This window comes from Vicugna pacos, chromosome 6 (genome assembly GCF_048564905.1).
Source record: "Vicugna pacos chromosome 6, VicPac4, whole genome shotgun sequence".
NCBI classification, from domain to species: Eukaryota; Metazoa; Chordata; class Mammalia; order Artiodactyla; family Camelidae; genus Vicugna; species Vicugna pacos.
This window is the reverse complement of record NC_132992.1, coordinates 89,279,778-89,301,394: the sequence shown is the minus strand read 5'-3', so window position 1 is coordinate 89,301,394 and position 21,617 is coordinate 89,279,778. Positions and strand designations below refer to the sequence as shown.

The 21,617-nt window shown below is 45.5% G+C and overlaps 1 non-coding gene across 1 annotated transcript; it reads right to left on the bottom strand.

Moving 5' to 3' along the window:
* Positions 1-15,538: 15,538 nt before the first annotated feature.
* On the bottom strand, positions 15,539-15,610 carry TRNAG-ACC (transfer RNA glycine (anticodon ACC)). The gene has a single exon. It is a non-coding gene; the product is annotated as a tRNA-Gly (tRNA).
* Between the last annotated feature and the right edge of the window lie 6,007 nt (positions 15,611-21,617).

Below are 21,617 nucleotides of genomic sequence, written 5' to 3'. Positions count from 1 at the left end.
CCCCCATACATGCTTCCAGTATTCTGAGGCCTTCCACTCCAGCCCGAGCAACCAGAAGGAAGGTGCCCATTGCTTTGGAGAAGACCTGTCGCAGCAAAACGAGAGAACTAAGACATCAAAGTTCACCTTTGAGTTTTGAAACCTGCCGTCTGGATGCAAGCTGGAAGAAAGATTTGGCACGATGAGTTACCAGACGAGACCAAATCTCGCTACCACTCTGCGATACGTTAACAAAGAAAGCAGGCTTCCTGGGTGGGTGTTGCAGGGTGAATCATGCCCCCCCAGTTTCTGCTGAAGTCTTCACCCCGCAGTACCTCCCATGTGATCTCATTTTGAGACACATCTTCAGAGGGGTAATTGCATTCAAATGAGGCCACGAGGGTGGGCTCAAATTCAACATGACTGGTGTTCATATAAAACAGAGAGTGGGACACAGACGCGCACCAGGGAAAGACTATGTGAGACGCAGAGTGAAGGTGACACACAAGCCAAGGAGAGAGGCCTCAAGAAGAGCAGCTCTGTGGGCTCCATCTTGGACTTTCGGCCTCTCCAGCTGAGGGGTGGCTGTGTAGGGTCTGAGCCCCCCAGCCTGTGCTACCTCGCTACGGCAGCCCCAGCAGACGGACGCGGTGGGAAGGGGAAGGAAAGTGGGGGAGGTCCCTCGTACACCCCAGAGAAGGCGTCCTGCACCCTGCCCTCCCCCTGCAGGCTGGAGGGTGAGGGGTGAGGGCAATGAAGTTCCCGGATGGGGATGAGGAGCAGGAGGACAGGGAGACCTGGAGCCCCGGGGCCCTTCTCACCTGGAGGCAGTGAGCCATGGCCCACTTGAGTGAGTTGAACACGATGGTGGGTGGAGGAGCCAGGCGCCTTGCTCCCCACTGGGATACGGGCAGCTGACCGCCTGGTCCCCGTGGCTGGAGTGGCGGGGCTGTGACTCAGAGAGCAGGTGGATCTGGAGAGGCCTGGTCCGGGTGAAAGATGCAGCCAGAGGAATGTGAAGCCGGTGGGAGCGCAGACGTCCCAGGGACGCAGGAGCAGGGAGGTGAGGACCACCAAGCAGACACCACCAGCCCTGCACCACAGGGCCATCAACTATGGAACTGAGACACAGCCTCGGGGAGGGGAAGGGCTGTGCACCCATCAGGTTTACTCTGAAAAAGCGAGTTTTAGGGTTCTATCTCTAGGGAGGAGAGAGCTCCAGACAGAAACTGAGCTTCGTGCATGTGGTTGGCTGAATAATGCCCCCTCCCTGCAAATGCCCACGTTCTGTGAATCCGTTACCTCACACGGCAGAAGCGACTTTGTCAACTTAATTAAGGATCTTGAGATGGAGAGACGATGCTGATTACGTGGGTGGGGCTGATGCAATCCTCACGTCCTTACAAGAGGCAGGCAAGAAGGCCAGTGGCAGGAGAAGTGATGTGACGATAGATGCTGAGTGATGTGGGCATCAAGGAGTGACAGCGCTCCCTATAAGCCAGGAGCAACAAGGCGTGGATTCAGACCCTGGGCCTCCAGAAGGAATCAGCCCTAATGACACCTTGATTTTGGCCCCTAAAGTGAATGTCTTTAAGCCACTGAGTCTGCCAGGACTTGCTCCAGGAAATGACCTCACTTAGTCGTGGAGAAATAAAGACGGCTGCTCCTGGCTGCCGATTCCACATGTGCACTCGGTGACTGGTGTCTTCCTCACGTGGCCCACGAACATCCTTTCAAGACCACAGATTTAAGCAGAAGGGAGGCTGCAGAGGCCTGGGGCAGCGTGGAAGGCGCCTAATTCTTGCTGGCTGTCCAGTGACCAGACATGGGTCAGAGCATCCAAGTGGCCACCCAATGGCTCAGGGACTCCCGGAAAAAACCGGAGCTCCCTCCACACACCTGCGGCGACTCTGTGCTCAGGCAACAGCTGAACCCAGGCACCCAAAGCAGGCATCAGAATAAAACGTAATACTCTCCACTCCGAGAACAGCGGACAAAGGTGTGTCCCCCGCCCCCTGCAAGGAGGAGACTGAAAGGAAAACAGTGCAGGGTGGTTTCCAATTTAGCTGAATGACACCTGCCTTACTGAGCTCACAGGACCAAGGACTCTAAGGCAGAGACATTTACTCTGACACCTGGAAGCCACAGGTTGGCCACAGGACCAGCTGCCTCCTCAAAGGACCCCAGACAGCGAATTGTCAGATTCAACGCATTACACCCATACAGGGAGCCAGGTAGGCGCTGCCTTTGGTCCCCAAGATTGCTGAAGATGAAACATCATCCCCTGGCAATGGACACCTCTGGTCTAACAGAAGAGAACGGAAAGAGACTACCCAGACAGTTTTATGGTTTACGCAGCACCCTGAACTCTACCCGAGAGGTGGCATGTGATGCTCTGGCAGCCGGGGAAGGAGAAGCGCAGAAGCCGGAATGAAGCGAACAGCTGCAGGGAACCGTGCCCAGCGCTGTGCCCGCACCTTTATGTGGCTGTTTTAGATCGTCCTCGCCACAGCCTCGTGAGACCCAGGCTACCACCCCGTTTCCCAGCAGAGAAAGCAGAAGTCTGGAGAGAGGCAGTATCTTCCCCATGGTTGCCCCATCCACATCTTTTAGAATCTGGATTCAAGCGGAGAATTGCAAGGCAGATGCGTTTTGCTGGAGTCTTATCTTATACAGAATGCACACGGGACCCCATACAAGTCCCTAAATGACTGGACCTTCGGTTTTCTCCCTTGAAAAGCGATAACCCCTCAGGGCACTGCCAGCTCAACGAGGCTTGGAATGTGTGCTGATCATTAAAAATATAAGAGATCCAGGGCAACGCAGAAAAGCTGGTGGCGTGACCACGGTGACTGAAACCGACATGCCAAGCTTTGCAAGCAGAAGCAAGCTTCATTTTTTTTTCCTTCTCTTCCCCAAGTTACAGAAACCCTTGCATATGGTTGTCTTTATTTTAACGTGCGTGAATAAAAGATACCTACGAACTGATGTCGTCTGCGGGCTTTTGAGATCAAACAGTTTTCTACTCCAGGTGAAATGTGGGAATGACAGATAATGTTGTCAATATGCTATATTTTTGTTAGGCTGAACAAACATAGCCAAAGCAATCATTTTCATATATATGTGTGTGTGTGTGTGCGTGGGTGTGTGCATGTGTGTGAGTGTGTGGGGGGGAGGGGGGAATAAAGAATAAGATTTAAGGGAAAAAATCAATAAAGGCAGAATTTTCCATAAAACCTTCAGTGAGAAATAGCCCTCCCTCTGCCTCATGTATATTAAAGTGAACAGAAGTTGCTGACTCCCATTCTGCAATCTAGAGTCATTACTGAAGGATCTGAGGTGATTAAATAGCCAGCACATTCGGGGGTACCCAGAAATAAATATGTGCCTTCCAGGGCCTGTGCAGAGTCAGTAGAATGAGGTGGAGGCTTGCTTTGGACCCCACTCCCTCCTGGCTGGGGAAGGAGCACAGATTTGTGATTTGTGAACATTCGGCCACTTTTTGTGTGCGGATAACATATGAGATATGAAATGTATTTATATCTAGAGAGGCAGAGTGGGGTGAATGCAAACTTTGGAGTCAGACAGATGCTGTCCTTGAATTTAGTCTTGTCCTCTGGTAAGTAAGCCAGCCCCCCCTAAGCCTATACATTCTCACCTGTGCGTTGAGAGCAAGTGTTGCCAGTAGAAAATCTGTTCTTGAAATTACAGCTGTTATTAACAACTTAGTGTGGTGATTTTAAGCGTGTCTTTTTTGAATGCCCATACTGCCCATACTGAGGTATCTAAGGAATGCCTTAATGATTTTAAGTCTCACAGCAGCTCCATGTTATCAATTTCGCCAAGACTGAAATGGAAATGTAGGAAGGGTGACTGCTGAATGTCATCGAATTTAAGGTCCAATTCACTGTAAGATGTGTCGTTGCTTTTACATATCACAGGAGGAAAACATTGACATCTAACAAGGAAAGATTTTAAAAAATATTTAACATCTGAAGTGGATGCATCTTACAATTGGTCGTGTGGTTGAAATATTGCCTGGGGATCAATAAATGACATAAGTTGCCTAAATCACAGGTAACTGGTAGGATCAGGATCCAAGCACAGGATGATGAAAACAAAAAGCGGAGAGTGTGTGCCCTCGTTCCGACGACAGTGCCTGGTACTGAGAAGCAGAGCATCTTCCTGGACGTGCATTCGACCCCCCAGCAGCGCAGGTTTGCACTGTGCAAGTTCACGTCTGTGTGCGTCTTTCAATCGACACAGCTCCTCGGTTTTCATTTTACTGATCTGTACACTAATCGAGCGTGAGGAAACCTTTGTGTTTGATGAGAGATCACACAAGTATGTGGGATCAAAAGAATCAGGGTTTGAATCCCGAGTCCATCCAAACTGATTGCAGCTTCTTGCCCTGGGGTGAGTCGTTTATCAAGCCCTTGGTTTCTGAGGCAGAGATAACAGGCACATGGACTTCCAACCACAAGGGGGGTCTGCCGCTCGAAGCCCCGCGTTGTTCAAGAGTCAGCTGTACTTTGTATTATGTATTATTTTATCATATGGTATCTCAGAGTATCTCACGTGTGTGTGTGTGTGTTGCCTTTCAGGTCAATTTCCATTTGCAGATTTTTCTCAAGTCATCGTGAAATAGGATGTAACTTATTTATGTCCTTGTGTTTGATCAGAACAAATTCTGGGGCTGCTCTCAGGAATGAAAGGCAGAGATAAAAGCAAGGTGAGTTGTTGCTATTGTCCATGTTCCTGAAATGATTTTTCAGCACCAAGACCGTGCATGGTGCCAGTCTCAGCACCCTGGGATGGCTGAGCCATTACAGCGTCGCCTGTAGGAAGGAGCCCGGTGGTCTGCTGAGTGGGGGTTAACATCTCTGCTTTTTACAACATACACAGGAATAGCCTCAAAAAAAAAAAATATATATATATATATGGACTGACTTGCTACATCAGAATAAAATTAAGGCAGGCTTTGCAAAGTGGTAAAGTTGATACAAAACATGACTAGTTAGAAACAATAGCAAATTAGGCTGACCAGATAATTCATTTTCTAAGTGTATGCAGTTTTTAAATGCCTAGTGCTTGAAAACCTTCTGTGTGCCGGCAGTGAGGAGAAGTTGGCCCTGCCCGCGAGTGTCACGGAGCCTGCGTGTTACGGGCGCGCGGCCCAGAGGCGCTTCGGTTAATCCCGCAGTCACCAGCTCTGCGTCCGCCTCCAGCGCGGTGCCCCACGCCCACTGCCTGCGCGTGGCTGGGAGCGCTGGGGTTCAGCGGTTACGCCTACGAGTCTCCTTGGGGCGCCCTAGAATCTTCTGTGAAGCGGGCAGTATTCAGTCAACATTTTCTGGATGGAGAAAGGCAGCCTCCAGTAGGTTAGCAGCTGGTCCCAAGGCCACGTGGAGGGAAATGGCCCTGAAACAGTGAAGAGGCACTTAATTATTTTAGTCGAATTCCAGAAAATCAAGATAAGGAAATCGGCCGTTTTGGTCCTTTGAAAATTAATAAAACCTACCCGTCACCATTCTCAAAGCACACAGAGATTCGGGTGGATGCTCTAAGGTCTGCAAAATGCATTTGCACACGTTTTAGTTTTGGAACAACCCCTCATTTCGCAGGTCTGGAGGCTGAGGCCCAGAAGGGGTAGCTGACTCAGGAGGCACTGAGACAAGGAAATCCAGTGTCTCACTCGCAGTCCAGGCATCTTCTCTGCCCCGTCACAGTCCCCCTCTCAGGTGTGAGGGCGTGTGACCGTAGCCTCAGTAACCCTCAAGTCCGGCTTTGTTTGATAGAGATGAGAGCAGGGACTGGGGAGGTCGGACCGGCTGTATTTCACGTCGGCACCACCTGAGCTAAGAGGGAGACTTTGGGGATGACACACGAAATAGTATCTCAGGAGGAATCTCACCGGAGCCCATGATCTGAGACGTCTACGGAGGGGAAGGGAGGATGGAGCACTGACATTCACGGGGGAGCCCTCTCTGCATCAGGACCCTTGATCGGTACCATGTCGCTGGGTCTCCACTTAGCCAGTGAGGCAGCTGTGGCCCTGAGAGGTTAAAGGTCAGCCTCAAAGTCACTGGCCAAGAAGGACCGAGCTGCTTCTTTGAGGTTGAAGCCACTTTCCTCTGCCCTCGTAATCCAGCTGCCTCTGACCCTCATTTCACAGGTCTGGAGACTGAGGCCCAGGAGGGGTAACTGACTTATTAGGAGGTATTCGGACTCCATGCCAAGCCGTCAGAAAGAGGCCACATCCTGGCTGCACTGCTGGCATCCAGCTGGGAGATGAGCTGAGTGTCAGGGGATCAGGATGCCAAACTGTCTGAGCCTCGCTCTCCTGCACTGCAGGGTCCTCCCCGGCAAGGATTTGATGCCATACGTGCCCCGGGATCCAGGCCCCAGCTTCTGTCAGGTATCTCTTGCAATGTTCCAGCTTCTCTTGGCTACGTCTGGGATAGGAGAACTTCCGGATGCGCTTAGCAGAGATGATTGGGAAGATTAGCCTGGCCGGTAAGGCAGCCATCAACCTTTGCCTCCCCATCATTCGAGGGTCTTATTTCTAATATGAAATCGATAAGCCTGCAAGAATGGTTATGTCTCCTTTTTTGTATATATTAAAAATTGCGTTCGACAAAAGAAGTACAGAACATGTATAACAAGGAGAGAGAGAGGAGCCAGGCCCAGACACCCAGCCATGCTCAGGGTGCAAAAGGCAGAGCAAGAGACAAAAGCCCCCACCGCCCTCCCCCCACTCCAAGGGACCAGGAGCCCCAGGGCAGACAACTTTGGCTTCTCAGTTCCGAGTGCCCCGGAATGTCATCCTCATGAGCCCAAGTAGACATGCTCCACAAGAAAAGGGGCAGCAGGTCCGATCTGGCAGGAGTCTGGTCATATCCCTCTGTCTGCTGGCTGTTTTCTCTCTTGTTCACTCTCCGTATCTTAAAACTTCCTAATAAGTGAAGCCCTGATTCCAGAGGTACAGCGAACTTCAAGGCACGACATCCAGGGTTCCCATCTACTCAACACAGCCCTTCAGTCCTGCTCTCCCTCCTCCGCCGCGACCGAATGCCAGCTCCAAGGTCGCCCTGACAGCAGCAGGGCCCGGCTGGGCTACGGAGCCCTGAGCGCAGCACAGAGCCACCCACTGTAAATCATTTTCCTTCCGTGATGGGCATGCTCACTGTCCCCATGTCTCTCTCCTGGTGAGTCAAAAATCTCATCGTTTGTTTTGTGGCGTGGCCCTTTGACTTTGGCCTCTCTGGAGGAGAGAGGTGTGTTTGTCTCCTGAAATCAAAAAGAAAGAAAACTGATATAGGTCTGCAAACATAGTTACTTCTCTCTCGCTCGCTTTTTTTTTTTTCCTTTTCTAAAAGTTGTGAGTCATAAAGTAAGGAACATAAAAAAGCAGCAGAGAGAAAATCACCATGTCTCACAACTCAATCACACTTTTACTCTGCAGGAGCATTTGTCCACCTTTTCCCTCGTGCATAGTGTCATTTGTTTACAATCTGTGAATCAGCTCATTTGCTTAAGCTTCAAGGTATACAGTTGACCCTTGAACAATGAGGGGATCAGAGGCACCAACTTTCCATGCAGTTGGAACTTTGTGTACAACTGCAGTTGGTCCTCATAACCACAGTTCTGCATCTGTGGATCCAGTCGCCCTTGGATTACATAGTACTGTAGTACAGTATTTAATTTAAAAAATCCATGTGGAAGTCGACTTGCACATGTTGTCCAAGGGTCAATTGTGTGTATATATACATATTTTTTTCACTGTTCAAGATTTATTTGGTGTTACAGTTGGATAGCGAGCTGCATTATTTATGTAGGTTTTTCTTCTTACATCACATGGCAGTGTACACTGTATATATATAATTTTTAAGGTGATGGATATTTGATGCAGAAATTGATGAAAATAAAGCACACGGAAGAAAACTCCCAAAGTGCTGCTGTTTCTGCCGTGTCGCGTTAACCACCACATACTGGTGCCGGGAATACCCATCCTTCCAACTTCTCTATTTTTGAATCTACGTGGACTTGCACCGCTGAGCCAACTCCCTGAGAACACGGGGCTTGGAGGCAGACCTGAAGGTGTATATCACTTTCGCGGCTGGATGGCCGGGAGCGGCGAGCTCCCCTGGCTCTGTTTCTTTACCCATCAAATGGGGACAGAGCCACCTACTTCCTAGATCTGGGTGAGAACCGAGTGAGGTTAATTCACAGAAGGTGTCTGTTCACTGAGTGCTCTGACTACCGTGATCACTCTTATTTCTATAATGTTACACATGATGCAATTGTGACCAGACTCTGTAAATTCAGTGTGTGTACAGTTTTCCATTTATTCTTATGTCAAGAGCATTTCTCAATATTTCTGAAAACTTGTATAATGAAAAAGACTTAGTAAAAATAATTTTAAGTTCTCAGTAGTCTTCCATGAATTGACTATCCTACAATATACCCAACTGTTTCGCACGCAGCTGAGTGGTCCTTAATGTTTCCAAACCTTAAGTGAAGGTGTGACGACCTCTTGGTGCTCCCCCTCCTCTCTTCCAGTATCTGCAGGGTTTCTAAAGATGGATTCTTAGGGTCGAGCTGGGCTCTTTATGTCAGACAGCATGGGGAATTTAACGTCAGTGATGTATGTGGACCATTTACTTTCCCAAAATGTAATCCGTATTTCTACTCCCACAGCAATGGGTGAGAGACTTGTCTCTCTGAAGAGCCCCTCTATCGACAGCTGTGGATTTAATTTGCTTTGATGCCAGAAATCGGTCTCTCTGGGGCTTCTGGAGTGACTGATTTCACCCAGTAATGGCCAATCTCTTTGTTTAGCTTAACTGGCCACATTAATCAAAATAGCTGGTCTGGTTTCATGGGTAATGGCTGTCCGGAATGGCTGGACTCCTCTTCCACCCATGACAGTCATTTGGTTCACAGGGAAAGTCCTGTGCAAAAGTTGACATGGCTTAGAAACAGGATCTGCTGGGAAAGGCAGCTTTGGAAGGGCTTGCCCTGAGCCTGGGAAGGCATTAGGTGGAATGGCTTTTCTGCTTAAAATTCTCACGGAGCACCTAGATAGGAGCAAAAGAGGCAGAATTAATGCTGTGTTCACCACGCCGGTTTCTCCCCTGGGCGTGAAGGAAGGCATTTCCCAGCCCCCATGATTAGGTCAGGGCCACGGTACCGAGCTCTCGCGGTGGGAGTGGGAGCGGGAGGGGTGCTCCTCTTATAGTCCGAGGATGCTGAGAGCAACTATCAAATTCTCCACCCACCTCCCTCCATCCCTTCCTCCCTCCATCTTTCTCTCTCTCTTTCTCTGTCTCTCCCACATGAGGGAACTGAAAAACTGAAACGGAGATTTTGTGATTCATCTGTTGCATCAGCTAGAGCTCTTTACCCCACCACGAAGGGAGTAAGAAACTAACAAATATCTGAACCCTGTGAGTGAAGAAAGCCCATAACATGGGCAGGTTTGGTGGGCAAGGCCTTGGAGAGACGAGGCAAAGGAGACATCAAGTGATTAAACAGAGATTCTCTAAGCATCTTGTTGTGAAAATACTCTGTGAAGGTCTCTGGCTAAACTTAAACAGCCAGAGAGCTTGTACCCATGTACGCACCTGCACATTCTGCCCCGTGAATGGGCATGATCACCTACTCGGTGTGAGGAACGTGGTCCTCAGGATGCCACAGCATCTGTGCAACATCCTCAGTGATGATATACAAGAGGTTGCTGGAGAAGGCACAAGGATTCCATCCTGCCACTTTCCATGGGGGGGGGGAGGTCATGGAGGGCGGCTCCCTGCAGTGATTGTCCCTAAGTCACAGTTTTATTTATTGGTGTTGGGACTCAAGCCCTCACCTGACTCCAAATGCAAGCTCAAAAGTGTAGTGTAGGAAAAATTTCACAGCTTAATCCAATTTGACAAGACTTTTATTTACCAAGACTTTTTCAGAGGGTTAGATAATGGTCGATTCAAGCGCAGTACACGCACTCACCCTCTTCCCAAAAGGACACGGGCGGTGCCCTTCTACAGCTGCAGCCCAGGGAGGGGCTGGGATTGGCCTCCTCACGCTGCCCCGCCCACCGGTGGGACGCGCCGTGGGCTGGCCCAGCTGCTGTTCGCGCCTGTCCAAGCCGTGTCCTTGGGGCTCGCTTGAAACAATGGCTGCATTCGCGGCTAGCCGTCTCGGCAGCTGTGCTTGGCTTGCGAGCATCTCGAGGGCAACAGAGGCGTGATTCCCTCCGCCCAGTCAGAAACAGCTGTGGGGGGGGGCTGTGGCCGCCAAGACGAACCAGCCCTGACTCCTGATGCTCCAACTCAGATGAAGAGACTTTTTCCCTGACCTTTCCTGCATGGGATGGTGGAGCTGGCTGGAGGTAGGGAATGGTAAGCACCCAAAGGGGGTAAAAATAAAACCCTTATCTTCAGGAGGCTGAAACTTTTAGCTGAAGAGTCAATATCTGAACATGAGGGAACTTACCCCCTGAAATGCTACAGGGACTGTGGGAGGAACCCAGTGGGTTTGTTACGGGCAGGATGGCCAAGGAATATCCAATGGACACACTTACATGTGCTCAGACATATACACAGGACCAGTCATCACAAAACTGTCTGCAGTGGCAAAGGACCAGAAACAACCAAAATGCCCAACATTAGGGGACTGGTTAAATAAAGAATACAGTGCTGCCATTACACAGAGTGAGCAGATACATACAGATACATGCAGATGCATGTATATGGATGCATACATTCAAATCCATACATGCATATAGATACATTCTTGCAGATACATACAACTACTACGAGATATGTTCCAAGTTACATTGCCATGTGCATGCAACAGAGGACAAATCCACGCCTACTGAGCACCAACTCCTGTGCAGAAATAAGGCAGAGCAGGTACTCGTGTCGGATTGTATTTGCACGGGCTGTCTCTTGAAGGTTACGTAAGAAACCGGTCCTAATAGTTTTCCATGGGAGGAATTCTGATGAACTGGGGTCAGTGGTGGGAGGAAATATCATTTTTACTGTGGACATTGTCTAATTAAAATTGAAATTATACAATGTGGTGTATTACTATTTTCAAACAACATGACCCAAAATATCAGAAAAAACAAAAAAGAAAAGGTGTGAAACAAATACAAACTGAAGCTAACAGTGGATTAACTGCCGAGCTTTGGATGCCTGCTCCCTGACTGGCTCGTCCTGCCAACTCTCCTCGCCTCAGTTTACTTCTCTGTAGCATGCGCACGCAGATGAGCCAGTGGTGCGAAGCTAAGAGATCTGCATGTAGAAATCTCAGCTGAGAGCCTGGCACATGGTGGAGGTGGTGCTGGAGAAGGTGAAGGTGTGGTGCTGAAGCTGCAGGGGTGAAAGAAGACCATTGGAAACACACAAAGAAGGTGCATCTCCCAGTAGTCGAGGGTCTTGGGAGGCGGCACACCAGCCCCACCGGCAGCGATGGGCCGTAGGTGCTTCCTCTCCTGGGAAGGATGCTAATGCCCCAACTGGAGGTTGCTCTGGCAAGTACTGACATCGCTCCAGGGGCCTGGCGCACAGTGAGGGCTTAGCCACGGCCCTCTGTGCCTCTCCTCCCCTCCCCTCGGCCCCTCACAGGCCACAGGACTTGGTTCTCGGGAGAAGAAAGAAAACCACATTAGAACCATCCCTCAGGGGACCAGCCAGGCTCCGGATGGGTTTCCCATCCTGGAGATGACTAGACAAGCGAAGTGGAATGTGGAAGCCAGTGGTTCGCAAACTTAAGCCTCTGTCCGAATTACTTAGAGGGCTTGTTAAAAGCAGATGACTGCCCAGCCCCCATCACCCCCAGGGCTTCCGATGTGGTAGGCCTGGAAGGACCCAAGAATTTGCATCTCTGACCAGATGAGAACTTTACTTTAAGAACCACTGGGGTAGGAGACCTGACTATAAAAGGCAGCAGGTCATTAAAGGGCTCTAAAGTCTATTCTTTATGTATTATGTGCAAGAAATTTGCATGGATCAGATCAGCTTTTGTTTTGTTTTGTTTTGTTTTAAACTGTATCCTCAAGAGTCGTGCACAGGTGTCAGAGGTGATTCTGGGATCAGGGAGAGGGTGAGTGATGAGAGCTCATGCCTCCTCATCCTGCTCCATTTTATACATTGAGTTGATGTGTGTTATGATTTGAACATTGATGTCCCCCTCAAAATTCATATGTTGAAATTCTAACACCCAGCGTGATGGTGTTGGAGGAGGGAGCCTTTGGGAGGTGATTATATTGTGAGCGTGGAGCTCCCATGAATGAGATGAACGATGTAAGAGATTCCATAGTGTGGAGAGTCTTTAAAAAAACTAAAAATACACTTATCATATGATCCAGGAATCCTGCTCCTGGGCATATATCCAGAAGGAACCCTACTTCAAAAAGATACCTGCACCCCAATGTTCATAGCAGCACTATTTACAATAGCCAAGACATGGAAGCAACCTAAATGTCCACTGACAGATGACTGGATAAAGAAGATGTGGGGTGTGTGTGTGTGTGTGTATGTATATAAATATTATTATATATTCTATCATATATATAATGGAATACTACTCAGCCATAAAAAAGAATGAAATGATGCCATTTGTAGCAACATGGATGGACCTGGACAGCACCATGCTAAATGAAGTAAGTCAGACAGAGAAAGACAAATATCATATGATATCACTTACATGTGGAATCTAAAAAATGATATAAATAAGCTTATTTGCAAAACAGAACCAGACTCACAGACATAGAAAACAAACTTAAGGTTACCAAAGGAGGGAAAGAGGGAAGGATACATTAGGAGTTTGGGATTAGCCCAAGGATTTATGATCTATTCAGGAAGTGTATCAAAGCAAAAGAAAATGGGGGAGGGATAAATTAGGACTTCAGGATTAATAGATACAAGCTACTATATATAAAATAGATAAACAACAAGGTCCTACTGTAGAGCACAGGGAACTGTATTTGATATCTTTTAATAACCTGTAATGAAAACGAATATCAAAAATTATATATACACACACACACATATGTATATACCTAAATCACTATACTCCACACCAGAAACTAACAACACATCATAAATAAACTATATTTCAATTTAAAAAAAGTGACCCCGCAGAGCTCCCTTCCCCCTTCTGCTGGGTATGAGTATAAGGAGGACGCCTGAGACTAGGAGAGGACTCTCACCCAACCGCACTGGGACCCTGATTTCAGATGCCCAGCCTCCAGGACTGTGAGAAAAAAGTTTCTGTTGTTTAGAAGCCACCCAGTCACTGGCATTTTGTTACAGCGGCCTGAAACAATGAAGATAAAGTATGTAATGTCTTGAAGGAAAAGTTTTCTCATTTAAAATTGAAAACAAATAAACAAACCAAGACACTTTGGAAACCACTGGTTCAGATTATAACCAAGGGGACTTCTGGCGTGAAAAGTGCACGAGTCAGCCTCCAGGAAGGTGGGTGTCTATCTTACCATCTTCCAAAAGAAGTCTAAGTTCTGCAGTGCAGCTGGTCCAGGAGAGTCTCTGTGATTCTGAGGGTCCCAGACCAGGTAGGTGACGGGCACTGAGTGCCTCGGGACGGGCTGCCTTCCCCGCGTGGGGAGGCATTGGGCAGTCTCACAGGAACCTTCACTGGAAAGGCCCTGAGACTTGGTTTAATGCTCTGCCGTAGCTGTCTTGAGATTCTTGACAACTTACCTTTGACCTTGTGTTTTGTAAGTGAACATGTGCGTCCTCTGCCTACAGCCATCACCGTGCCCATGAGCACAGAATCCGGGAGGACCTGCGATGCACGGGAGTTCAGAGATGTGAAGTGAGCCCAAAATAAGTGTGTTCTAGCTCTGACTCAGAGGCGTGGAGCAGGGCTGCTCACAACCCCAAGTGGCCACACTTTCTGTTCAAACCAAGACAGAAGGCAAGAGCATTCTGAGAAATGGCAACATCCAAGGAACCCTAATATGGCCTTTCTTACTCATGGGACTTCCTTGTATGGGGCAGCCACCGACACTGAAAGTGATGAGACAGAAGGAAAGGGAGACATCTCGCCCCCCCAAAGCTCCTCTTCCTTCCAGCCCCTTACTCATCAGGGGGATGACACCTGCGTGTTGGCAGAATGGGCATGTGTCAAGACATGGAATAAAAATAGATGTGTTTACATTTTTTTCTTATTTTTTTATTGAAATATAGTTGATTTATAGTGTTGTGTTAGTTTCAGGTGTACAGCAAAGTGATTCAATCACACACACACACACACACACACACACACACACACACACACACATTATTTTTCAGATTCTTCTCCATTACAGGTTATTATAAGATTTTGAGTATAGTTCCCTGTGCTGTACAGTAGGACCTTGTTGGTTAAGATACATTTGTTTTGTGCATTGTTTCCACTGTTCTGGTAAGAACGAAATACATGTGCACCTGGGAGCTACAAAATACAACTTGTGTAATCTTTGGTGATTCTACAGAAGAGTTAAATGTTACTCCATTTAAAACTGGCACTGTACTCTAGAAAGACAAAAAGGAAAATCCATGCTAATTATTTATAGTCTTTACTTAGAAAAACATGAAAAATAAAACCACTCTGATGAGTGGTGCTAAAGAAGAGAACACGCCTTATGTTTTAGTACCTTTAATGATATATTTTCTGCTTTTTGAGTAAAGGCCCCCACAGTTTTATTTCCCAGTGGAATCTACACATTATAGAGTTGGTCCTGTCTTGGGTCTACAGCATTAGTTACACATCTTCTGAGATAAGAAAAAAAAAGTGACACAACATTGTAAAATGACTATAACTCAATTAAAAAAAATGTTCAAAAAAAAAAAAAAAAGGAAGAAATCTTACTTGTCAGCCCCTGAATGCCCACGTAGGAAGTCAATTCCCCAGTGTGGCCGGAGCCTTACCCAGTTCCTGGGATCAGTCTTGGAGAGTACACGGTAGAAATGGGCCAATTGCTGGGATCATTAAACTCTCATTCCTCCCAGTAAGTAGAGTCTAGAATTGCAGTCCTGGAAACTGCAAGGAGCACCACCAATGCAGTTGTGCAGGTTGTGCACTGCACAACTCTAAGCACAACATGAATATTCTCACCCCTGGAATTACTCACACAGCTGTACATGCTGTCCCTGGGAGTTGATTTACTTGCATGGACTCCTGGGTGCTGGTCTGCCCACCAAATCCCTTTCCTTCTTCATGCCATCTTCTCTGTGGTTAGAAGACGCTTCTTAGGTTCCCTGTCCAAAATGCTGGTCCATACAAGGGCTATATTCTATCCCTTATTGCTAGGTTAATTGTTGGGTTCCTGCCTGGCTCTTGGTGTGCCTTTTGCTGTGAATGAGCTGCCTGGAACCAGCCTCTACTGTTGTCCAGTAGTCCCCACCACCGCCCAGACCTGTCACCCGCCCACCAGCTTGATGATCGAGGAAATGGACCCCGGCTTCATCAAGACTTTGATCCTTCTGCTCTCTTTGTTTTCTGTTTTGTTTTCTGGCTTGTGTGTTTGTGTATTCCTTTGTTTGTTTTTTCATGGAGGCACTGGGGATTGAACCCAGGACCTCGTGCATGGTAAGCATGTGCTCTGCCACTGAGCTATACCCCCACCCTCCTTTTTGGTTAGTCCTTGTCACCACCAGGAGACTTTCACTTCCAGACTCTTTACTGGTAAAAAGCCACACCCTGAATCCAGCCTACTGTTTGTCTGCCTCTTGTCCCTCCATCCTATACTGTCCGTTCAACCTCAACACCTTGAGCCTGCAAGATCCTCCCACAGAACTGTCCCCTTTAATACAGAACCCCTACCATGAGCTGGGATTGAGTAACCAGGACCATTACCCAGAACAAAGAGCCTCGTCTCTCCCCTGAACATCCCTGCTTCCCATCATTCCAATGCCACCCTTGAGGGGTTCTGATCTCTTGGTTCCCTGCTCTGTGGAGCTGTTAAAAATGTCCCTCCAGAATTGCACCCCAGGATATTTTAACTCAGTGTCCCCCGGGGAGACATAGTAAGGTCACAATTAGAAACACTGACTGTCATCAGAAGACCATAGTCTGAGTCCATCCTGGCTCTGCCATTTGTGATCCGTGTGACCTTAGGAGCTGCATTTATCCTTACTCTGACTCAGTTCCCTTGTCTATAAAATTTGAATGAGGGTGATGATACCTATCTTCCAGGCTGGGCAGAAAAATTAAATGAGTTAATAAATATAAATGATTAGAAAACTGCCAAGCACAAGGTGGACATTCAGTGAAATGGTAATTGCATTGTCATATCTCTTATCCAAAAGAGTTCAGACTTGACCTTGGCCTCCACGCTGGTTCTCAGTGCCTGGCTTTGCTTAGTTAAAGACCGCTTTACCTTGGTCTTGGCCAAGCAAACTGGCCCTGACCCTGGCTTCCTGGGCATGACCGTCTGGCTCAGATCCAGCCCCTCGTCACCACCCTAAGTGCCCTTGGCTTTAACTTTCTACAGTCACCCTGTCTGCGTCACTAGGAGAACTCTTGCTCATGATTCAAAATCCAAGTGAAATGCCTGGTCTTCTCTTAAGCCCTCATCAACGTTCCTCTTTATTTATGTCCTCCTGGAATTACTGATTCAGCACATTTTATCCTAATTACTGGTTACTTGTCTGGCTCTTGCTTAGGCACAGAACCTGCAATTTATTTTTCCTCTAAAATGAGGCCCAAACGTGGTACATACAGTAGATGCTCAATAAATGGCATTTCTGCCAATAATTATCAACTCTTGTCATTTAGAGTCTAATTTCAAACTGGTAGAGAAAACTCTGATTTGGCGTCTTTCATTAGAGATATGATCCCATCCCCTTTGACCACAGTCTCCATTTCTTCTTCTGCCCCTGGTTTTCATGTGAAATGAAAAGTGAGTGTCAAATGTGGCATGGAATGAAAGCCAAGCCAGAACTTGAGCCCCATGGATGCACTTCAAACAGGGACTTGAAACACACAAAATAAGAACCAGCTTGGCCAGGACAGGGTAGGAGAGGCTGAGCACTTGGTGACTCTCTCAGATGTTCTGGAAATACACTTTGATTTCATCTATTTTGAATTAAATCGATTGAAATTCAAAGCCAAAGCCAGCATACCACATTTCCTTTGGTCAGAAGTGAAGTGTGAAAATAGTGTTTTGAATTCTCGGTTGGATGCACAGCTCTGGGTTTGAAGTGTGACAGACTGTGGAGGTTTTGGATTACTGGAAATTTCGACATTCCACTCGCCCAGTCTTCCAAAGGAATTAGAGAAACTGCAAACATGGAATTGCAGGGGACTGGAAGATCAGAAGAGCACTGGGAGGATTCCCCTCAGCTCTGTGAGTTGCCTTCGAGTTGTGGTCATCTCCACTGCGGCTGCCAGCACGCTGGTGAATTTGCTTATATGCAACAGACAGCGGGGTCTTTGTCCCTCCTGTGCCAGGGGGGTTCCCATCAGTGGAAACAGGGAAAGGTCCTCCCTTTCTACTGCTGGAGGAAACGAAGCTAGGAAAATCCATGCATGCTTATAATACAACAGATCTAAAGTTTGGTGGGATCCACAGAATGACCACTCCTAGGAGCAAGAAATCGATCTGCCTTTTAAGAGTCAACTTTTGCAATTTAACATGTCACAAGTTTTCTGAGTTTTGGTTTTTGTAAGTATGTGGCAACTGGTCACTATATTCAGTTTCTGCTTTGTGTTCAGCAACACACGTGAAGCCTAATTTCCTATTCTTGTGAGGAGCCTTCTCTCTCCTCCTACCAGGAAAGCAAAACATGGGCTCAAATACAATGAATGAAAGGTAAATATGCATAGGTTAGTTCAAGGGAAAAGAAATCCCCAGGGTTTAGAAATAAAGAAGGAACTCAAAGCCACATATAAGCTAGAGCTGAAATTTTGGTGGCCTACAGGGGTTGAATGTGCTTATAGGTTTTAGTGACTAGAAATTGAAAGCCCACATGGGGGCCAGAGATAGGGTCATAGCCTTCTAGGAGAATCCAGAAGATCCCTTAAAATAAATGTGCTTGAAGTAAAGAGAAAATAGAAAAACTAAAACCATAAGGAAAGAAAGGGAACCTGTAAGGAAAAAAAATGAACTTATTTATAAAACAGAAACAGACTCACAGACATAGAAAGCAAACTTATGGTCACCAGGGGGGAAGGGTGGTGGAGGGATAAGTTGAGAGTTCAGGAGTATCAGATACAAACTACTGTACATAAAAAAGCTGAACAACGAGGTCCTACTGTACAGCACACAGAACTATATCCAACATCTTATAACAGCCTATAGTGAAAAATAATATGCAAAGAAATATATATATATATACATATATATATGCATATATATAACAGAATCACTATGCTGTATACTAGAAACTAACACATTATAAACTGACCATACTTAAATTGAAAAATAAAAAATAAAGGGGGAGGTTATAGCTCGGTAGTTAGAGTACATGCTTGACATGCACAAGGTCCTGGGTTCAATCCCCAGCACCTCCATTAAAATAACTAACTAAATAAATCTAATTACCTCTCCCCCCCAAAAAAACTCCACAAAAATAAAAAATAAAATAAAATGATAGCATACACACACACAAACACAAAGATAGGATTAGAAAGATGATCACATAAGACTTGTAAAAAAACAGATTATGATTGTTGAAACTAAAAGCCAAACCAAAAAACCATTTTGATTTATAGTAACGGCAGAATAGCTTCGTTGAACTAACTTATCTCACAGTAACAATTATAAAACCTGAAAGAGAAAATAAAAATGAACTCTTTGAAGGTACTGAAGAGTAAACTAAATCAAGCAAAAACTGGAAGGAAGTCTAGTCTTGAAAGACAGGAACTGAACCGGGTGGAACTCGTGTGCTTGTGACTTTCTGCCCAAGAGCTGACTCCAGCCTGTGCAGCGTGGCCAGGAGAACGTCATTGTCTTGTTGGCTTCATGTGTAAGGGGGAAGACTTTAGGACTGCCGGTATGATTGCATGGCTAACCCGATAAGGAAGAAGGCACTAAACAGCAGGGCAAAGTAGAAGGTGCGTGTCCTCAATAAACAGCCTCAGTCCTTGGCTAACTGCGGAACGAGGCACAGGCAGCTGAAATTCAGAAGAACTGACGTGACATTTGAGATGTTGTTTACTGTGGGGGAAACAGAGGAGGGAGTTTTATTCCAGCCAAGTTAACTGCCTGCTAGAAGAGAAATGTGTACTTATTAGAAGAACATAACTCAATCTAGTATGTCTACAAGGCATCACTTAACCATTTTGGCGATACAATCGAAGATTCCAAGATATGCAACAGGAAAATGTGACAATGGACCAGAAAAGTGCAGTTAATGTGAACTGTCTCTTATGTGAGCCAGGTTTCTGAATTAATTAACAAGTACTTTAAACATTGGTATATTATCAGGGTCCTATAGACCACATTCTTTTTTTAAAAAATTTTGAAATATCTTTGACTTACAACATTGTATTAGTTTCAGGTGTACAACATGGTGTGAGTCACTATATTTATAGATTATGCTCCATAAAAAGTTACTATAAAATATTGGCTATATTCCCTGTACTTTTGAGCTGATGCCAGGTCTCCACCTCGGTAGAGGCAGAGCTGGGCCCTAAGCGGGCTCCACTCCTTCCCTGGTTCCTGCACTGGCACTGGCAGTGGCCGTCTCTGCCTCAGCAGGGATCAGTGCCAGAGAGGAGGGTCTGGAGCAGGAGTCCAGTGTGGGCTGGGGTGCATGCTGGGGTGGTCCTGGTAGGCTAGCCAGAGCACCAGGCAGTTTTCAGTCAGCTGCCTGTATGCTGGGACCGAGAGCAAGCAGGTCTGGGTGCATGTTCAAGAGTGGAATCTCAGTTTCTTACAGCACTCCTGTAATCTCTATCAGTTTTTAAACCAGCTAAGGGGGCTTATCTTCCTGGTGGCAGGCCCAGGCCTGGGTGCCTCCTATGGGACCCACTCCTTAGGAAGGATCCTCTAGTCTGTCATATTCTCCTCTTCTCCAGGGTCACTCACTAGGAATGTGGGTCCTGACTAGATCACGTCTCTTCCCCTCTCATCAGACTCTGGTGGTTCTTTATTTACAGCTTTGGATGTAGAAGAACTGTTCTGTTAGCTCGCAATTTGTGCCCAGCGAGAGTTGCTCTATGTGTACTTGTAGTTTTGATGGGTTCATGGGGGGAGGTGAGCTCAGGGTCTTCTTACTCTGCCATCTTAATCCTTTTCTAAACAGAATCTGGGAGAATTGGTATTTTGTGGCTTTTGTTACTTCCTAGCAATCTTCCAGAATACAAAGCATTTTAAAGGATATTTAAATTTTTATAGATTTGAGATTTTAATAGAATAAAACTCTATCTTGCAATTACCACATCAGTCCACCGAACTCATTTATAAATTTAAAATACAAGATTAGACCTTAGCAATCTTATTTTTCTTACATCTGAAATATTTTTTCTCTTTCATCATCCTGAAGATTATTTTATCATAACTTATTAATTATTCCCATTTATGCAAAAAACTGAAATTATATGAAAATGACAGAATGATGGACTGCCTTTGAAGGATTATAATAGGGAGATAATCACTATTATATCATCTTTAAGTATCAATATTTCCATTAAATAGAAAGGTTCTGAATTCTCTATATAAAAGGCAAAGGTGTCCAAATTGGACATAAAAGTATTATCAACTGCATGTTGTTGACCAAAGATAAAGTTCAAATACAAAGATGCACATAGGAGTAGAGTAAAAAGAATGAAGAAATAAACACCGTGAAAATAGTAACCATAAGAAAAATTAGGACCAAATAACAGAAACTTAAAACGTGAACACTCACAAAGTAACTAGATAAAAAAATGTCAGCTAGGATATAGAATATCGTAACAAAAGTATCAACCGTGTTGAGCTGGTTGATATTTACACCACATTACTGCAGAAATTGTATATATATTTTTTAAAGTGAACATAGACTATTCACCAGGACATATCATATGCTGAGCCAAAAAAGTCTAAATAAATTGCAAAAGAACATATTCTCTGACCACATAATTAAGATACCCAGAAGAGTCCTAACTACACTTCTCAATATTTTATGAGTCAAAGAAGAAATAAAAAGAGAAATTTTAAAATATTTTGAATAGAATGATAATAAAAATAACATGTAACAAAATTTATGGGATGCATTAAAGCAGTATATAAATATAAATTTATAGCTTTAAGTGCTTATATTATATTATTATATATGATTTAAATATATTCATATAAGAAATATGTTTATACATATTTCAATATTGAGTATAATTATATAAATATCAAAAATTGCTTATGTAACTTAAATGCTTACATTATAGAAGAAAGATCTAAAATTTATAATCTAGATTTACATCAGATTAAACCCAAAATAAGATCAAATTAAACCCAAAATAAGTAAAAAATGAAATAGAGATAAAAGCACAAATTAATAAATTATAAAATGAACCTCATATAAAATTAACAACAAAAGCTATTTTGTTGACATTATTAATGAAGTTAATAAACTCCTAGAAAAACTGATCCAAAAAATAAAAGAAAAAAACAGATTATCAATATCAAGAATGATTAAAGGGACATTACT